This window comes from Lepidothrix coronata, unplaced genomic scaffold (assembly GCF_001604755.1).
Source record: "Lepidothrix coronata isolate B3197 unplaced genomic scaffold, Lepidothrix_coronata-1.0 Scaffold5, whole genome shotgun sequence".
Lineage (NCBI taxonomy): Eukaryota > Metazoa > Chordata > Aves > Passeriformes > Pipridae > Lepidothrix > Lepidothrix coronata.
In genome coordinates this window covers 8,535,454-8,553,191 of record NW_016690185.1, presented here as the reverse complement: position 1 = coordinate 8,553,191, position 17,738 = coordinate 8,535,454, and the positions used below count along the sequence as shown (strand labels likewise).

Here is a 17,738-nt window from a genome sequence, read left to right as displayed (position 1 = left end):
GATATAGTGACTCATTGTGATAGATGTCAGTCCCACCTAATTTACTTGAGTTACTTCTTGGTAGTTTAAGAATAGCTTTGTTAGCCCAAGAGAGAGAGATGGAGAATGGGGAGGGGGGGGGAAGATTGTCTGGGTGACAGCACACATAAACAGAGACACTTACTTGTCAAATGCTAGACCAGGTATGATGTCCCTGGTGAGTCCACAGCACACAAGGAAGAAGAAGCAGTTGCACTGATGTTTTCACAGAGCTACTGTTGGGATTTTCCTTTCCTGCCTCTTTCTGTGAAGGCATTTGACATCTGGTTCTAGTGCTGTTCAATTAAACATCTCTTTTCCACCTCAGATAACATTTTTCATTTATTTTTCTTTTCTCATCCTTAACAAGAATTATACTTTATTCATCCTTCCACATAGTCTTATGTTATTAATTTTTATCAGGGATTGGAAAAATCTAGTCTGGTATTTGTGAGGAGAAAAAGTTTAATCAGCACAGAACCTGGATGAGAATGAGAGTTTCCCATTTGAAATGGGCTAGTTGGTTACTGACATAGTTTTTTGCATGCACTGAAAATGCATTTAAAACTATGCCATTTGATTAACTTGTAAAGTCTGAGAGTAGCTAAGAGATTCAATTATGGATTCAATTTATGCTACTAAATAGGTCTAATTTTTAAAAGTGATGAACGAGTGCATTAAAAGAAAGGGATGATACAGGTCTAAAAAGGAATTGGCAAGGCTTTTAATAATTAAAACTCAATGAACAAATGCATATCTTTTTTTGTGTGAATGGGTGTGCAGCTACAAATACAATGTGCATCAAAAATCCAACTTGACATAATGTTTACATTACACTAGGGTTAATTTCCTACAGGTCTGAAATCCATTGAAATAGAGGTTAATGATGACAGGAGGTATTAGAAATATGTTCCAAATACTGCAACAAGCAATAACTGTATTAACCACATTAGGGTGTAGTGTCTTTTCCTGGAAGAGAGAAAGTGACTTAGAAACATATTGAACATCCATACAAGATATAATGTCTGACAAGATATAACGTTGTCTGACCCTAATAATGACTCTTCTTGGTTGTGTCAGGAATAGCTCTGCAAGGTGCAATGACGAAGTTGCTTTCTAAGAATCCCCTAGCTGTAAATGAGAGGATGGGGCACGGAGTTGCAAGCACTGTACCCACAGATCACCTCTCAGGGGCATCCATGACATCAGTAGTGATTCAATGGGGGCACAGCAGACCCTGCCACAGCCCAGGAGCAGGAAGACATGAGGATACTTAAAGTGCAGAGTCGCTAATGGGCTCTGCAACAACTTTCACTTCTTGGGTTCAGGCCATGTTTAGATTCTTGCTTCCTTTGTTGGTGAATTTTAATTATATTTCTCTTTTGTCAAGGATGGAAAGAACCTGCTCCAAGACAATTGTTTGAAATGACCACCGGTTCCAATGTGGACTTTCACACACCCCTTGTATATAGGACTTCAGTCTTTTTTCACGTATCCTTTCCTGCACTGAGAAAGAGACCAAACACATTGTCTTGCACACAAACCATGGTCCAAATCTATATCTGCATTTTCGGTAGATTTATGTTTTAAGTCCCGGGCAGATGGAGCTCGTCAGCCCTGTAAGGCAATCCATCTAAGAGAAGGTCACTCTAAACAAGCCTACGTTCTGAGGACCTCACTGCCACTGTCCGAGCTTGCTCGGCCCCGGCAGATGAACCTCAGGATTAAAGGGTGGGCTCAGTTCAGCGCACGCTGTGTCTCACCTAAAAATAAAAATCCATTGCGCAGGCTCGAAGGGTAAAAGACCTTTCCCAAATCTTCGCTCACGAAGACTGGCCAAACATGTTTTAAGTAGAATGAATATCTAAAAGCTGAGCAGCCTTCTGGAGTATCCATCTTTCTATCTTTTTCCAAAAACTACAAGCTTAACACCTTTGTGCAGCACACTAGATCAAGACCTGCATGTCAGCCCTTTTCATCCAACCTTTGTTATTTTTTTTCTGCAGAAGCTTATTCTCATCATTTGCTAAAAAGCTGGCACACTTTCCTGCACCTGGTGATGAGGAGTACCTGCTTGCACGGCTGCAAAGCACAGAGCTAACTCCTCAGGGACAGCCCTTTTCTGGCAGATGCAATGTGCATCTTCTGCAAACACTCAATTATATTTTCAAGATGAGAGATTAGAATTTCAAAGGTTGTCACAAGTAGACCTCTAACTGTTTAAATTTCAAATATTTTCAGAAAAAATATTTCTTTTTATTTTTTAGTAAGAAATAAGAAAAAGTGGAATGCTTCAAGTTCCTTGTTGGCTCAGGACAAGGAGGTATGATGTGATCTGTGTGGTGGGTCTTTTACATGGAGATTGAGGGAGGGGCACAAACTGACAAAGCAACACAAATGGTTCTTGTCAAAAACAAGTAGAGATAGCTTCTGTTGCACAGGTCAAACATTACCCTAACCAAATAATTCACAATTCATAGTAAAACCTTTGACTGATAAGAACGTCACATAACAAACAGGACAGTTGGTAGCCTATGAAAGTAGGCTGCCTCCTGTCAAAAGAGTCCTCGATTCACCCAGTTTAAAAGCAGGATCTTTCCCCATAGTCATTCAGGCATCCCTGCTTCCTGCTTCAGCGACTCTATCTCTTGGAAATAGCCTGTCAGGTCCCATCTGTTTTTTTAAGCAGCTGCCAGCCCCTTGAGAGAGGGTCTGCCATTCCCATCTCCTGTCTGATGCTGGAAAACCAAAGGGGAATAGCCTCTGCAATCTGCCAGAAATTGGTTTTTTGAAAGCAGAGACTCTGTTTCAGGGAGCTGCAATCTAATACTTATAGGAAAATTATTTTTCTAAGTACAGCGCTTTCTTTTGTTGACTGCTTGTGTCCTTCATGTCTGCCTGTGCTCCTTCTCCTCACAGTGTAGCTTGTGGGACCTTAAACTGAAACAACTCATTAACAAGCAAAATCCAATACACAATACTTTATTGCAGAAGGTATTGTGAAAGGAAGGAAACAATGGCAAAGTAACTTCAGGAAATTCTTGCCACTGTAATGATAGTAAAACTTTACATGAGCACTAAGCAGGCTGTGGCTGGTATAATTAACAGCTCTTACATTTGTCAGTACCTCAAAAATGATTAAAAAGTGTCCTAGTTGATATGACAAGTTCATTAATCATTGGAAGCTTTCCTTCAAATTGATTTATCAGTCTTTATGTGTCTCCACTATTGCTTTACAGAGGGTAATAATACTACATTGAGTATTATAAACATAAATAAACTGACATCTTGTACCCCAATGGACTTAGTGTCTAAATAATAAAAGACAAACATGCACAGTAAAGACAGCATGGAGCAAAAGCTGAGAAGTATTTACCATGAGAACAAGACAACAGGGAGTTCCAAAGAGGATTTTGGAACAGAGAGTAGTTGCTAATTGGAGAGGAATTGTTAGAAAACAAGTAGAAATTGTATGACTAGGAAAAGGGTTAAGATAGGCGTAGTCAGAATCCTTTACCTAAATTCAAATTTTTCCAAAGCTTTAAGCCAAAACATTAGGCTTTAGGGTGATGAAGCCAACATGGAAAAAGGTGCAAGAAAACCAGCACCATCTGGTAGGAAGAGCAAGGAAGACAAAAGAAAGGCTTTAGAAATGGAGTTTTAGAACTGCAAAAGTGGACTCTTGTGAAATGACAGAAAGAGGATATACAATATAATTATCTTGACCTTTCCCAGTGAGCAGAGGCAAAAAGAGAAGTGGCCTAGTGTGCTACTTGGAAAAGTTTCAGAGGTGAGAAGAATGGGACTTGCAAGTGATTAAAGGGCACAGGATAGGTGGATTTTCTTGTGGCTTTTGGTTGTTTTGGTTATTTTTCTTTTGTTGTTCTTTCCCCCTGGAAAATGAAACAATTCAATTCTTTCTTAAAGGATAGCCCATCCTAAAGCAAAAATTATTTCTCATGTCTCATCATTTAGAGCAGAGTACAATATTAAGCCAATAAATTCATAAGGGAACTGAGTTAATTTACGGCTTATGCTGAAACATTGTTCATTGACAGTGTCAGAGATAGGGGTTTGAAGGTGATTGACCACTGAGTTATTCTGATGCCTGTGTAATGTCTATATAACAATGTCTTTGCTGATTTTCTAGAACTTATTATTCAGACAGCAGGGGTTGGGTCTGAAGCTGAATACGGACAAATGAATCACACAAGTCATAAATCTTGACAATTTCTTTACGTTATATTAATATTCCACAACACATCAGCTAAAGAACTCTTCTATATAGATTGCAGTGAGTTCTGCTTCATTCATTTCCTAAACACACACACACATATATGTGTACATATATTGTATAGGTGCATATTCTTGCTTCCTTCTTTCCTTCTACATTGGGTCTTCTCTGCACTCTCTCTACAACAGGGGATCATTTTTGTAGAGATATTGTAGGTCATAAGTAGGAATAGATGTCAGCTTCAGGAATCTTAGCTGACCTCAAGACACTTCCAAGTAGGGCTAAAAGTGCTGCCATGTCCTCTTTCAGTCTAAGTAGTAGAGATGCAAGTGAAACTTGCTATTAAATTTTAAAGCAAAAGTACTGAAGTACTGTTCTAAAACTACCTCAGCTTCTTCCAGATATTCCTAAAGCTTAACATCTATCCGTACTTTAAATCTTGAGCACTCTTGCCCTATTGAAAATCTCCAGTGTCTCCATGGAAACTTGATCGGTCTCAGAGATGGAGGGATGATACTATTGCTGACAATAGTGTTACTCGAGTTGTCTGGGCAAAAGAGGTATTTCTTTGCCTATTACGAATGTCAATGCCTATTGAAAGTCTCTTATATAAAACGATGTAAAATTTTGTCAGAAAGTATATTCCCAAGATAGGCAACGCTACTAAAAAAGCAAAACAAACTCTGAAACATTTGGATAATTTGTACTTAGTTATTCAAAGGTATCAGCAAGCAGACACTATTTGTATGGAAAAGCAATTATTACAGGAAAAATGTGAGTCTGTAAATGCAGCACATATTGCTTTCCTATGCTTTTTATGTAATTGGTATCATTATGCTACCTAATGACACCAATTATTTAAAAATTAAGGACACAATAATGCATACTTCATATTTATTATATTCAGACAGAATTTCTATCTGCAGCACTTCAGGGCTAGACATCCTTTAATGAATTCTACATGTGCCTTCAGTATTTTCTCTAGGGTTGTATTTTTTAACGCTTACTCTTTTAGTGGGGAATCTCAGGCATAAAAAATTAAAAAGGTCAATTTTATGATGAAACTCATGAGCCTGGATATTCTAAGTGGCACCCTAGACTGCAGAAGCTAATTGCTTTTCGACAGAAGAACTCTCTTAAGTGATCACACTGGAAACAGGTTCATGTGAAAAGCAGGATGCATCTCTACTCTGCTTCCAAGCCTGCTGGGATTTGTCGAGATGAGTGACGCTGTGAAAAATAGAAATCACCTGGAGCCTGTTAATATTATAATCAAGTGAAAGCACAATTACTGCTGTCTTAATCCATCTGTCTGTATGCATCCGCTCCACTTCCAATCACCTGCTTTAGTCACAGGTGTATTATTATCGAGATGTCATTAAAAAATCCAACCTATGCATGTTCCAAATTGCTGTATGATCTCCCATGACAGTCTTTCTGTCTCTGTAGCTTTAGTGCAGTCATTTGTCAAGAAGGAGAGCAAACAAAGGCCCCATATTGCACAAAGTAAAGCCAAAGTGCCTTTTTTGTGTGGAGTCTGGCTGAACGATGCCCAAATTTACGTTGACAGGTTGCAATTTTGACAAGTGCCATTTATGTTAAATGAGGGTAAAAAAAAATCAAACAAATGTACTGTATTCTGATAACTCATGTAAAGCTCGGTACTTTTCAATATGTCATGTATGTTGATCGCTAAGGTAGCTTTAATAAACAAATATAAATTTATAGTATGCAATGGCAGTTCTGCAAAGCAATCTGACAGTGTGATATGCTTAGTTTTTGATTTCACCCTGAATGATATTTGATAGTCTAAGTGATTGACTTGAGTGACAGGAATTATACATGATATAATCGAATTACAACAACAACAGCATCAACAATCAAGCAATAACAACTGCGACAAACAACACCAGTAGTAACTTTAATTTAGAATAAGAAAATGCTAAATGAACTAATGGTATGCCTTCAAATTTTAGCAGGAAATCCAAAAGGAGGAATGTTAAATAGTTTAACAATTCAGACATTCACCCTTTCCAGCTTATAGGTCTTTTTCACGTGAAACTTAAGTCTCTCAGACATTCTTTGAATAAAAGTTGAATAAGAATTTCACTATTCGAGTCTTTGCTTTGTTAACTGTTGTGCATAGAAAAATACTGGATTCTAGGATTCATATTAAAAAATTCTTCATATGTAATCACAGCGATTCTTAGAACCCATTTTAAAAGTTATCAGAAGAGTGGATTTTTGAAGGTAATTTTACACAGTGGAAAACAATTGTAGGTACTTGTACACCTCCCTAAGATATTAAAAAAAATAAAATAAAAAAAGAACTAGCTTTCCAGAAATGATGCTACATTCACCTCTGTGTTCATGTACACAAATCAGGAGTTAATCTCTAATCTCACAGCAGTTTAGCACTGCTTGTACTTTTCCAGCTGGCAGTCTGTTTGGGATAGAAAAAAACCTAACAGTCTTTCAGAAGAATGATACTTTTTAATTTCAGTGAAGCTTTATTTAAACACCTGAATTTAGAGGAAGAGTTATAAACTTCCTGAATGATCTATGCAGCTGCATATGCTGACTCCAAAATGCCACTGAATTCCTCTATGAGGCAGTTAATGGCCTAAATGCTTTTCATACCCTCTTCAAAATTCCCCCTGAGACTTGTTCAAAGCTTCATGCGCTGAGTCGAGCTCTCTAAGGAGCTATGGATCAAATGGAGCCTGTTGCTCTTAAGAGTGTTAGAGCTGAGGAAGGCGCCTTTGCAAAGTTCAGTCCAAAGTTCAGAGCTGTTCTCAGATCAAACTGCCCAGATCAAACACTGCTCAAGTGCAGGGTGCTTGCTCAGTCTGCTGGTGGCAGCTGTCATCTGTGGCTGTCCCTTGTCTGGAAACAGGTGGGATTAATTTTGTTATTCTGCAAGTTCATGAATTCTTGTAAGTATCTGAGTTGAGATGGATCACACCATGCAACGCAATTCCCAGTAAGTGCAGAAAAGGATGATATCTTCATATGACTTTGGAAACAAATCTGTTGGGGTTTTTAACGGTTTTGTTTTGGTTTTGTTTTGGTTTGGTTTTTTTTCTTTTGTTTTTGTTTCTTTTTTTCTTTTGTTTTGTTTCTTTTTTTGTTTACACAACAATGAAACAAAACTCGTTCCTTTTTCTTATTCACCTTCTGCTCGACTGTTTTAATTAAAATGAATCAGAAATTTTAAGGAAGCCCAACAGCTAAACAAAAGGAGCATTTCAGGATAGAGAATACAATGTACTCTGGTGGGACTTTGTCCATCCCCATTTTTAAAAATCATAGGACTAAATAACTACTACTTATGGTAATTTTTAGGCTCATCATAGTGAACCTCTCATGGCAGTACTATTTCCAAGATCAAAAAGAAATTGGAAATGCAGCACATATTGCTTACCTACGTTTTACATATAGTTTAATGCCACTAACTTCTTTCAGTCAGAGCTTCACAACCCATAAAGGTATAAACATGCAGATGACATTTGGAAAGGATTTTAGAAAATGACAATTTGTTTAGTTCATGTAACTCACATTTTTGTAAAATTTGCTGCATCGTTATATTCTGATCATTGCAGCAAGAACCAATAATCATGGCAAGAAAGAGATAACAGCCTGGGGAAAAATCCTTTTCTTTCGATACACAGTGATTCCAGAACCATCTTTACAAAATGCAAAGCCGCTGAAACCTAAAATGTAGGTTCAGACAGAGCACAAAATAATGATTTATCAAGTTAATTCTTTTGAAGATGAGATCAATTCTTGTAAAAGAAAATGTTTGCAGGAGTCCACTGCAATCTTTGAAATGTATCTGGGTCATGTATTTTGTACCACTGCTATCTAGCCACAGCAAAATTTCTGCAGGCATCTCTAATGGAGAATCAGGAGGCTGCCATCTGAAAATGAGGCAAGCACCACCAACTGATACAAATGCCAAGCGGCTATTTAGCAGTGCCAGCTCTTGGTAGACTCTCACAGGAAAACCACCTCCCTCCACTTCTCCCTTTTGTACCTAAATCTTCAGGAAACTAAATCACTTCCTAAAAGCAGGGATGGAGAAAGCAGTCTATTATTCTCTGGCAGACCAGAAGGTATTGTCCATATTGACATTCTGTTTTGTGTAGGCAGGCTGCAGAAGCAATAAATCCTATTAACCTGTTCAAAGTCAAATGAAGACATTTAGAAAACAGAACTGCTATTACATGCAGTGGTGAAAGAAGAGCATATCAAAGAAAGGTTAAATGGATGCATCAGCTATTAGATTACACACAGTTACAACTGGAAAATCCCTCCAAACCTTTCTATCATCCACTCTTGCCCTTCAGGATATTATTTATATCCCCCTCAGGCTAACTAGCTGACCAGTCAAATATTATCTTCTGTTCTGTCAATGATAATTTTCAAGATAAAAAATCAATTTCATGCTAACAGGACTACAATGGAAATGCTTATGTTATACTATGGTTTTGCTAATACATGCTTCCTCTGTCCAAAACATATGGCATTTTGTGTGTACAGACCATTCTGGAGATTTAATGTAATTATGCCATGATGTACTTATTGCTATGGATTCGGCAGCCTTTCTGCATCTCTACCTGTTTTGTTCAAGGGCAGCTGCTAGCTTCAAGCTGTTGCCTGCTTCCAGAGGCAACAGAAGTTGAATGAATGAGTGCTTTCCAGGGAAGACATGTTTTGAAGCAGACATACTGACAATAAACCAGTTCACTAGGGAGGCATAACATTGACTGGATAAAAGTTGAATAATCATTCTATGATAATTTACTGAAATTGGGTGCAATTTGCTTTAAAATAGAAATTCCCTCTGCTGCCGATGTTGGACTTGGAAGCCTTTTACTGATAGAAGTGTGGCATTTGCTTTTATGAAGTAGATGAGCTTTGGAGATTCATTAAACCTCATTATTTTTCTTATGTATATGTGACTGAATACTTACTCACTGAATGAGAGGAATGGAAAGAATAGGGTTGTCTGAGGCAAGGCTCAACAGTCCTTCTCTTCCACCAACTCTCCCTGCTTTCGTGACTGAATTCACTAGAATTTAATTACTAAGGAAAGCCTTGATAATCTCTTTTTAAAATGGTGAGTGCTTCAGATGAGACTGCCCAGCATTGCCTTTATTTCTGTGTCTGGTTTTCATTGTGAATCAGATGTGTGCAGTCAGTCTGGCTCCTCCCAGCTTCAGTGGAAGTGAGGAGGAGGACCAGAGAATCCAGTCCCTTTTCAGTAGCCACTTCCCAACAGAGCACTCACAGAAAATAAACTGCAGTTTATCTAAATGGAAGTCAGGGAACTGCATCCTAGTCCTAGATTTATTTTTTCTAATCTTTAGAAGAAGAGTATGTGGAAGTAGACATGGTTAACTAATTAGGTGCAAAACAATAGGAACAAAAATGTCAGAGATTCCTCTGCTGTGTTCTTGCTACAACCTCCTTGCTGGAAATGGCAGCTATTAATATTTTATTGACTTGAACCTCTGAGGCAGATTCCAGATGTCACTACTTGATCATTGTGAACATATAAGGAAAAATAAATTCTGTTGTGGCAATGTTGAATTCCCATCTATGGCAACAATCATTACCAGCAGACAAATGCTCCTGTAGCTTTGTAGATGCCTTTTTTCCTCAGGTTGTGTGTATGCACACATGACCAATATGTTTGCAGAAAACATGGACAGACAGAAATAAAATAAAGTAGAGGAAAAGTCACAACATTTCATTATGGAATTGTATACTTTAAGAAATAGCTATTTCCTTTATTGTGTTCAGACCAGAATGGAGGTTAAGTTGACAGAGCTTAAGAGACTGCTGCCTTCTGGGAAAAAATATCTGCTCTAATGGTTTTGAAAGCACGAATCACTTTATGCTAGTCAGTTCCAAGCAGTTGAGTACTGAAAAACTGATGTCTTAATAGTGCTGCAGTTTAGGTAAATGGGGCTGCTCAGGGTCCCATCTTGAAAGTCCCCCCAAACACATCAGAGGTGCATGTATGTGCTCTCTCCCTGTCCAACCAGTGCTGAAGATAACACCTGTTAGAGAAGTGGTGAGAATTGGCTGATGTCTACTGAGAATACGTGCAAAGAACAGATTACCTCTGATTTCAAGGGAAAGTAATTTTCTTCAGTTGGATGGAACAATGACTTTTTCACTAATGAATATTACCTGTCACTTAAACTCTCGGCTTCAGGTGGAAAATTCAGAAATTTATGATAAAAAGTTATTTCAGACTCCATGCTCCTTAAAATTGCAGCACTGCAGAAGTCAGAGAGCCAAGAATCCTTAGGACATGTCTACAGAGCATCTTTATTGCACACATTGTTTTGCATGCTACGTAAGCACTAAAAAATTAAGATTTTTCCTAGAAAAGATGAATTTTCCTCCCACAGTACTAGGTTACAGTTCATGTTTCTTTCCTGAACTCCAAGGTGTAGGTCCATAGGTGGACTCAAAAACCAGCTGGAGATCTAGTTAGTGTTCATGTTCTTAAATCTCTAGGGAACCCAGATTCTAACTGCCCAATAGCCATGACATTGGGGATGCACAGTAGTGTATATAGACATAGTAGCAACTAAAGTAACCCATAAACTGTCTTCTGTCCTAGAGGCCAAATGGTAAGGCACAGCTTGTGTTCACACAAATAAAACTCTTTTTATCTGTCAGAACAAAATGAGCAGATCCATACTGGCTACCACAGATGCTCCCTGGTTTGTGCTGCCCCAACAGTGTCTGGGACAGTGCTAGCTGATCTGGGCTTAATGTATGACAGAGACTGTAGCAAAAGTTAAAACATTATCAATAATCATGTTGCAGTTTTTAGGAGGTGTCCCATCCAAGTATAAATGTACCATAAAAGTCTAGAGCACAAACAGCTGGCTGAGAAATCTGTCAGGAAACCAGGTACTATATTAAACATCACTTGCCTGCACTTTAAATGAAGTTTAGACACCATTATGTTAAGACAAAACATTTCAGGGCTGATGCATTTTTCAAAAAATCATGTTCCTTCGCAAAATTCCCAGTCAGCTCTACTTCTGAGATTGCATGAGAAACTTCAGTTATCAAAAATATTACAAGCAGTTTTCTGACCCCATTATCTTGACATGCCTCAGACACTTATTCCAAGGGTCCTAGGGTACACAGTTGCCACAGAAAGTGAGGTACTTTTTTTTTTTTTTTCTGTAAGGCAAAAGGTTTGTTAATACTGTCTGTGCTAGAAAATGGGGGGGAAAATGCAGAATTCATAATGTAATATTATTGTTTTCATTTTACATACTCTGAAGTGTGTTTATTTTACGCACAAATCTAAATGCTTCCTAGATTTTTATTTTCCTTAGGCATAATTACTTTTTTTAGTGGGGTAGTTAGGTCTACCAAAAACACTCAACTTGTATTACAGAATTTCAGGAATCTATCATTGACCAGTACCCTAAATGCAGGTTCAGTTACAGTTCCTGACATTGTTTGTCTTTGGTGAATTTAACAGACCATGGTATTGTGACGATTTTCAGAACCATGGTATTGTGACCAGAATAGTTATGACTAAAGTGGCAAACTGGGTCATTCTATGTTTTCATAGATAAAACTATACTTTTATGTGCTCGATTTATCTTTTGCACAGAAAGCTGTGCTAACAGCACACAAAAATGAAACATGAAATATACTGCATAAAATATACAATGCAAGTTTCAACACAAATTTGAAAAACAGTGATATCCTGGCTTTTTCTGCACTTTTTTTTTGAAAATATGTTTATCTCAATATCGAATTGAGGAAGTTGGCTGTATGTTTTATCATTCCCTATCTTATATTCAGGAAAAAATTACCCTAACTCATGAACTGAGTCCCCTCATTTCAGAACTGGAGGTTCTTTTTGGGGTATAATACAAAATGGCAAAATAATAGCTGTCACTTTTGTATATGGCAGAACAAGGCAGTACCGTAATAGCAGCAAGAATACTGTGCATGGTGACACTGAAGTATATCTGTATCTGGATGGGCTTTTTTAAATTTCTAAGGACCAACACTCATGTTAATTGTACCTTCAGAACTGAGTCAGGAATGGGGTTGGTGAACCTGGCACTTGACCAATGAGTTTTCAATATGAAGATGTATTGCTTTTTGTCTAACTACATGTTGTAGCAGAATACTTATGATTACAGAAGCTTGTGATATTTATTGTTATTGCTATTCTTAGTATCATTCTTACATCTAAAGCAAGCGTAATTTGCTTTCCCTACCATGCAAATCCATTTATATAGAAAGAAAATCAAATGGACTAGGCTCTTTATCCAGAATCTCTTCAAAACAAGAAATCTGTAGAGGTTCACCAAGACTAGGTAAATAGACCGCAGTCCAAGCCATCTAACCTGTGTATAGCTAGAATGTGTTCACATGCAGCTCTTCACATGCATGCCATGATAGTATCATAAATACAGGACTATACCAGTACAAGAAGAGAGGAATAATTTAAATGCCAGCTGTGGAAGGAGGCAAGTCAGCAAGCCAGCACCACCAGTCAGCACAGCACCACTGGCATACATAGCCCCAGGACACCATGAGGCACTGAACCTGGGAAACTGTAATCTTATTACTTTATCATAATACTATCTACCCTACAGGGTCAACCAGAAACAGAGTCCCCTGTGTGAAGGAATACTTATGAGATGGTGAAAAAGAATTCTCAGGAAACTTCCCTCAGGCCTCAAAGTAATGAATCTAATGTTCATCTCTTTGTTATCAAAATTCCAACCTCCCTCGAAAAAGTCACGTTCACTGTTTGTCTTTGCTAGTGCAAGAAGGTCTGTGAGAGAGGCTTCTTCCCGTCTCAGCTCATGCTGGTGCTGTTTTCTTTCATTGTATCAGGGAAATAATCCTTTCAGAGAAAATTCCATGTGCATTGTCAGGTAAGACTGTTTAAACTCAAATTCTCTCTTCTGAATTGAAGCAAACTATTTTTCAGACAATTATCATATACCTTAGCTTTATAGAAACACAGCTCATTAAGGAGGGAAGATTTTAGGGAAATAAATGAGTACAATTCTACTGACAAAGCTCTGTGCTTTATAAAAAATGTTTATGTTTTGATGTGTGCAATTCAATTTTTTACAAGAAGTAGTGAAGAAATGCAGGTAAAATTTGATAGAAGCAATAACAGATGAGATGTATAAGCATAAAAAAATCTCTTATAGCAATCCTTCAAAACACTAACGACATATGCTCTAGCATTATTGTCAAACAGAGAAACAGCAATATACTGTGCTCTGAGCCAATGTCAAAGATGTCTGAACCTGATGTTGCCTCTGCTAACACGGCACGACAGTGCTATTAAATTAACACTTTACAATGATTCATACCCTCTTCCCATTGTGCTGATTTTACCCAATCCCACAGTGAAAAACCAGTCTTTTTAAAGTACCAATCTATATCATTAAGAATCAAGTTTCTTTCAGTCTGTATGTTGCCCTAGAAAAGAACTTTGCCTTAATTAAATAATTTTATTTTTCTCCACTAGGTTCAAAGAGTCAAAACTTGATTAAAGCTCGTCTCCTTTCTTGCATATAAATATCCTCACCACTCTACAAGCACAGGAGGAGGTAGCTGATGTGCAAGGTATGTGTATGACATGCATGTGTGTAGAGGCTACTGTCAGAAGGGAGATGGGGAAACAAAATTAGCATGGGTAGGTCTAAGTGAGGGCAAGATGTGCCTCCTGCACAACTGAAGACCTTTATGATGGCTAGAAGAGACCAGAAAATTAAGAACTCAGAATAAGTTTACTGCTATATTTGAGGGTCAGATGTTTTGCAAGAGCTTTGCTGAACTAGCAGCAAATGTATCTGATCTTTATCTTATTTTTTTTTTCCCCAGCATAGTACATTGTATGTATTTTGAGCACAGGAATGGAATATGCTGGTTTATTAGCAGAACCTGAAGGGTGATCAATAGGTGACTCTTCCTAAAAGATCAGTATTAACCATCTGAACTCAGTGAAGACCTTTACTACAGTACAAGTTCTTAGATTGTTTCTTTGCAGCTGTGACAAAAGGACTTGACAATTTAGTTTTAGCATTTCAACTTGGACAAGCCAGGGCCAACTTGTGTTTTGTTTGCTTCCACTCATGGATGCTTTGGGACTCACAGAAACACTATTTTGCTGCTTGCCTCATTCCTAATGACATCATTAGTTAGGCAGCTTTATTTTTCATGCGTTCCTGTGACTCCCCCATCTCCCTTGCCTTTGCTCTTTTGCCTTTTCTCCTATCATGCAGTCTGTCCTGCTGATATACCTGCTGCACGATTCTTTTAGTCTTGCTCTATCATTTGCTGGTGTCTGTAGAGGAACTTCTAGCCTTTCTCTCTGCTCAGGTCTTATCAATATCTTCCCAAATAAAAATAAAAAAAATTAAAACCGCGAAAAAAAAAGTACTTTCCCCTTTCAGAAGGCTTGTTTCCCTTTTCTGCCCTAAATGCAGAAGCTTTACAAGCCTTCTGTTTCTTTAACCTTTGCTGTCCTGTTGATGACCTGATATCTCACTCTTTGAGTCTCAGTTTCAGAGGATCATCCTGCCTCTCCTCCCATGCCATATCCTCTCCTTGCTCCTGACAGTGTCTCAGTCTAGACTGAACCCACCTGGAAAGGTACTACTGAGATGATTTTCCACATCTTACTTTATCCTTCCATTTCTACTTAGTTTCTTCCAGTGAAATTCAACTACTTCATTCTCTCGCAAGGCTCTCTGTGGCTTGTCCCACCTGGCTTGTCCCTTCCTGTCAGTATGAGAGCGCACTGTTGATGAGCTACCATCTTCTTTTCAGTTACTTCATAAATTTCAAACTTTTACACACTTTCATCTTTTGCTGCCTTTAAGGAGAATTTTCCACCATATAATACAAAGTTTACTCATTCCGAATCATAGCCCTTTTTTTTTCACTTTTCTATCATGCCTACAAAAAAGCTGAAAATGGTCAAACAGAATCACAGAATATGCCGACTTGGAAGGGACCCACAAGTGTCATCTCCAAGAGTCATACCATGTACCTGGTAGTATTGTCCAAATGCTTCTTGAGCCATGTCAGGCTTGGTGCTGTGACCATTTCCCTGGGGAGCCTGTTTCAGTGCCCAATCATCCTCTGGGTGAAGAACCTTTTTCTAATATCCAGCCTAAACATCCCTGACACAACTTCAGGCCATTCCCTTGGGTCCTGTCACTGCACCACAGAGTAGAGATCGGTGTCTGCCCTCAGTCTTCCCTTCACAAGGAAGTTGTAAGCTGCATGCAATGAGGTCTCCCTCAGTCTCCTCTTCTCCAGGTTGAACAGACCAAGTGACCTCAGCCACTTATCATACGGCTTCCCCTCAAGGCCCTTCACCATCTTTGTTCCCCTCCTTTGAATGCTGTCTAATAGCTGAGTGTCTTGTATTGCAGAGAACAAAATTGCACACAGTAACAGGAGGTGCAATGAAATTGCAAACTAGTATTCCCTCTCCATCTTCCTATCTTTTCCTCCTTTTTTGTCCATATGGGCTGGCTGGCTTGTTTTGTACTTTTGAGGTTTGTTTTTTTTGGCCGGTTCTTGTTGTTTTTTTTTTTTTTTTTTTTTTTTTTTTTTGAATCATACTTCTTCAGCAGCGTTGAGAACCTTTAAGTGGTAGACTGTCAGAAACATTTGAGCATGGAGGTCTAAAGCACATATAGACAGTCCAGTAAATAAATTCCTATGAGAGTACACTCTTACTTGCAATTCCTATCTCTCCACAAGGGCATGAGACTATTTAATGTCACCTGTGCTATGCTAACACTAAGGATTTTAAGAGTACCCTATTCTAATTACTATTAATCCTTGAGAGAAGCAGGGAACATTAGTGGTTTTCTACTGTTCTAAGTGCTTAAATACATACACAGACCACCTTTCCATAATATTTGATTACCTACAATGTTCAATGGAATTATCCTGGCAGCATCTTTCTGAAATATTTAAGAAACATTGTTTGTATTGTACAGACAATAATTGGCATAAATTAAGCACCTTGCCAAAGGTCATGTGGTAAGTCTGCAGCAGAGCAGATTTTGATGCTGGCATCCTAACTTCATAGATGTATTATTGCATCTTAGTAACACAGTTATGCTCCATGATGTTTAAATCAATTTGACAGCATCAGAGCTTGAAAAGTATTATGCATGATGGGACTTTGCAGAGTCCCAAACATTATGCATTTACTGTAAATACTATGGATGGATAATTACATATTACAAATTTTAAAGCATGAAATAATAATTTTAATGACTACATGAAGCATATACTCAAGTTTAAATACGGGAAGGAACAAAAAGGAATTAAGACTAATATACAGCACATAAAAGTCAGTGGACAGGATCACTATGAAAATGGTCAATATTTTTGTGTAACAGTTTACTTATAGTTTAATTTATTTGGTATGTAAATTACCATCAATAATGCAGATAAGTACATAAGAAATGCTTTTCCCCCACTTATTTTACTGCAGTAATATTACACAGTTCATCTTTTTGAGGTCTATGTAACTAAAGCCCAAATTGGCTAAGTTGAGGCCTTCACATTAGTCTTATTCCCATAACTCGGGCACTTAGCTCTACTAAAATCAATAGATTTGTGAATGTGTAAGTGAGAAGTAAAAGACAAGCATACTAAATACCCTTAATCCTTTGTTGGCAAATAGATATAATTCTGTCACACTTATCTCCAAGGCTGATCTTTTATTTGCATATTTTCAGAGTTTTGATCTACAAATGGATTTTAATTTGTTGACTTTCGCAAGAACAGACTTGTGGGAGTGAGGGCAGGTCATGCATAATCAAAGAATAAAACTCAGGCAGAAGGAAAATATAGAGAATCTGAGCTCCATTTCTGTATGAAATGCAATTGCAATTGCTATAATTTCCTTGTACCACACAAAGGCCTTACTGTACTTGATGTCATCGACATTTAGGGTTTTTTCAAGATATTCAAGAGATCTCTATCTATGCAAATGGTATAGAGTCTTATGAACTGAACATGAAAAATTTAGGCATGCTTTCCTCTCTGCAGCACTTGGGAAGAGACACAAAGAGATGAAATGATTTTCCAAAGGACATTGTGGTAGACCTGGAAGCAGAACCCACTGATCTTAACCACAGCTCAAGGTCTGAACTGAAAAGATTTCCCCCTTCTGTTATAAAAAAAGGAGTTCAATAAAAAATGCAATTGAAAAAAAATTGTACATGGGCTCTGTAGATATAATTAGACATTGATGGGGAGGGGGGCTTGTGGACTGCGAGCTTATGACTCTTTTTCAGCTGTATGACTGAAAGGCTGGGATGCAAATACTATTTATACACAGAGTCAATGACCATCTTAAGCCCTGACATTACATGCCAAGGTTAGCAGGTGTGTATAACCTGCACTGTGTCCCTCCCAAGTGCTGCCCTCT

The 17,738-nt window shown here is 38.0% G+C and overlaps 1 protein-coding gene and 1 long non-coding RNA gene across 3 annotated transcripts in view; one reads left to right on the top strand and one right to left on the bottom strand.

Annotated features, from left to right (window-relative positions):
- NKAIN2 (Na+/K+ transporting ATPase interacting 2) overlaps nucleotides 1-17,738 on the bottom strand; it is a 546,586-nt gene that overhangs the window by 56,679 nt on the left and 472,169 nt on the right. The gene's annotated exons all lie outside the window — the stretch shown is intronic.
- On the top strand, nucleotides 7,069-17,430 carry LOC108504517. Its single transcript, XR_001877149.1, has 3 exons — nucleotides 7,069-7,148; nucleotides 13,803-13,900; nucleotides 17,357-17,430. It is a non-coding gene; the product is annotated as an uncharacterized LOC108504517 (long non-coding RNA).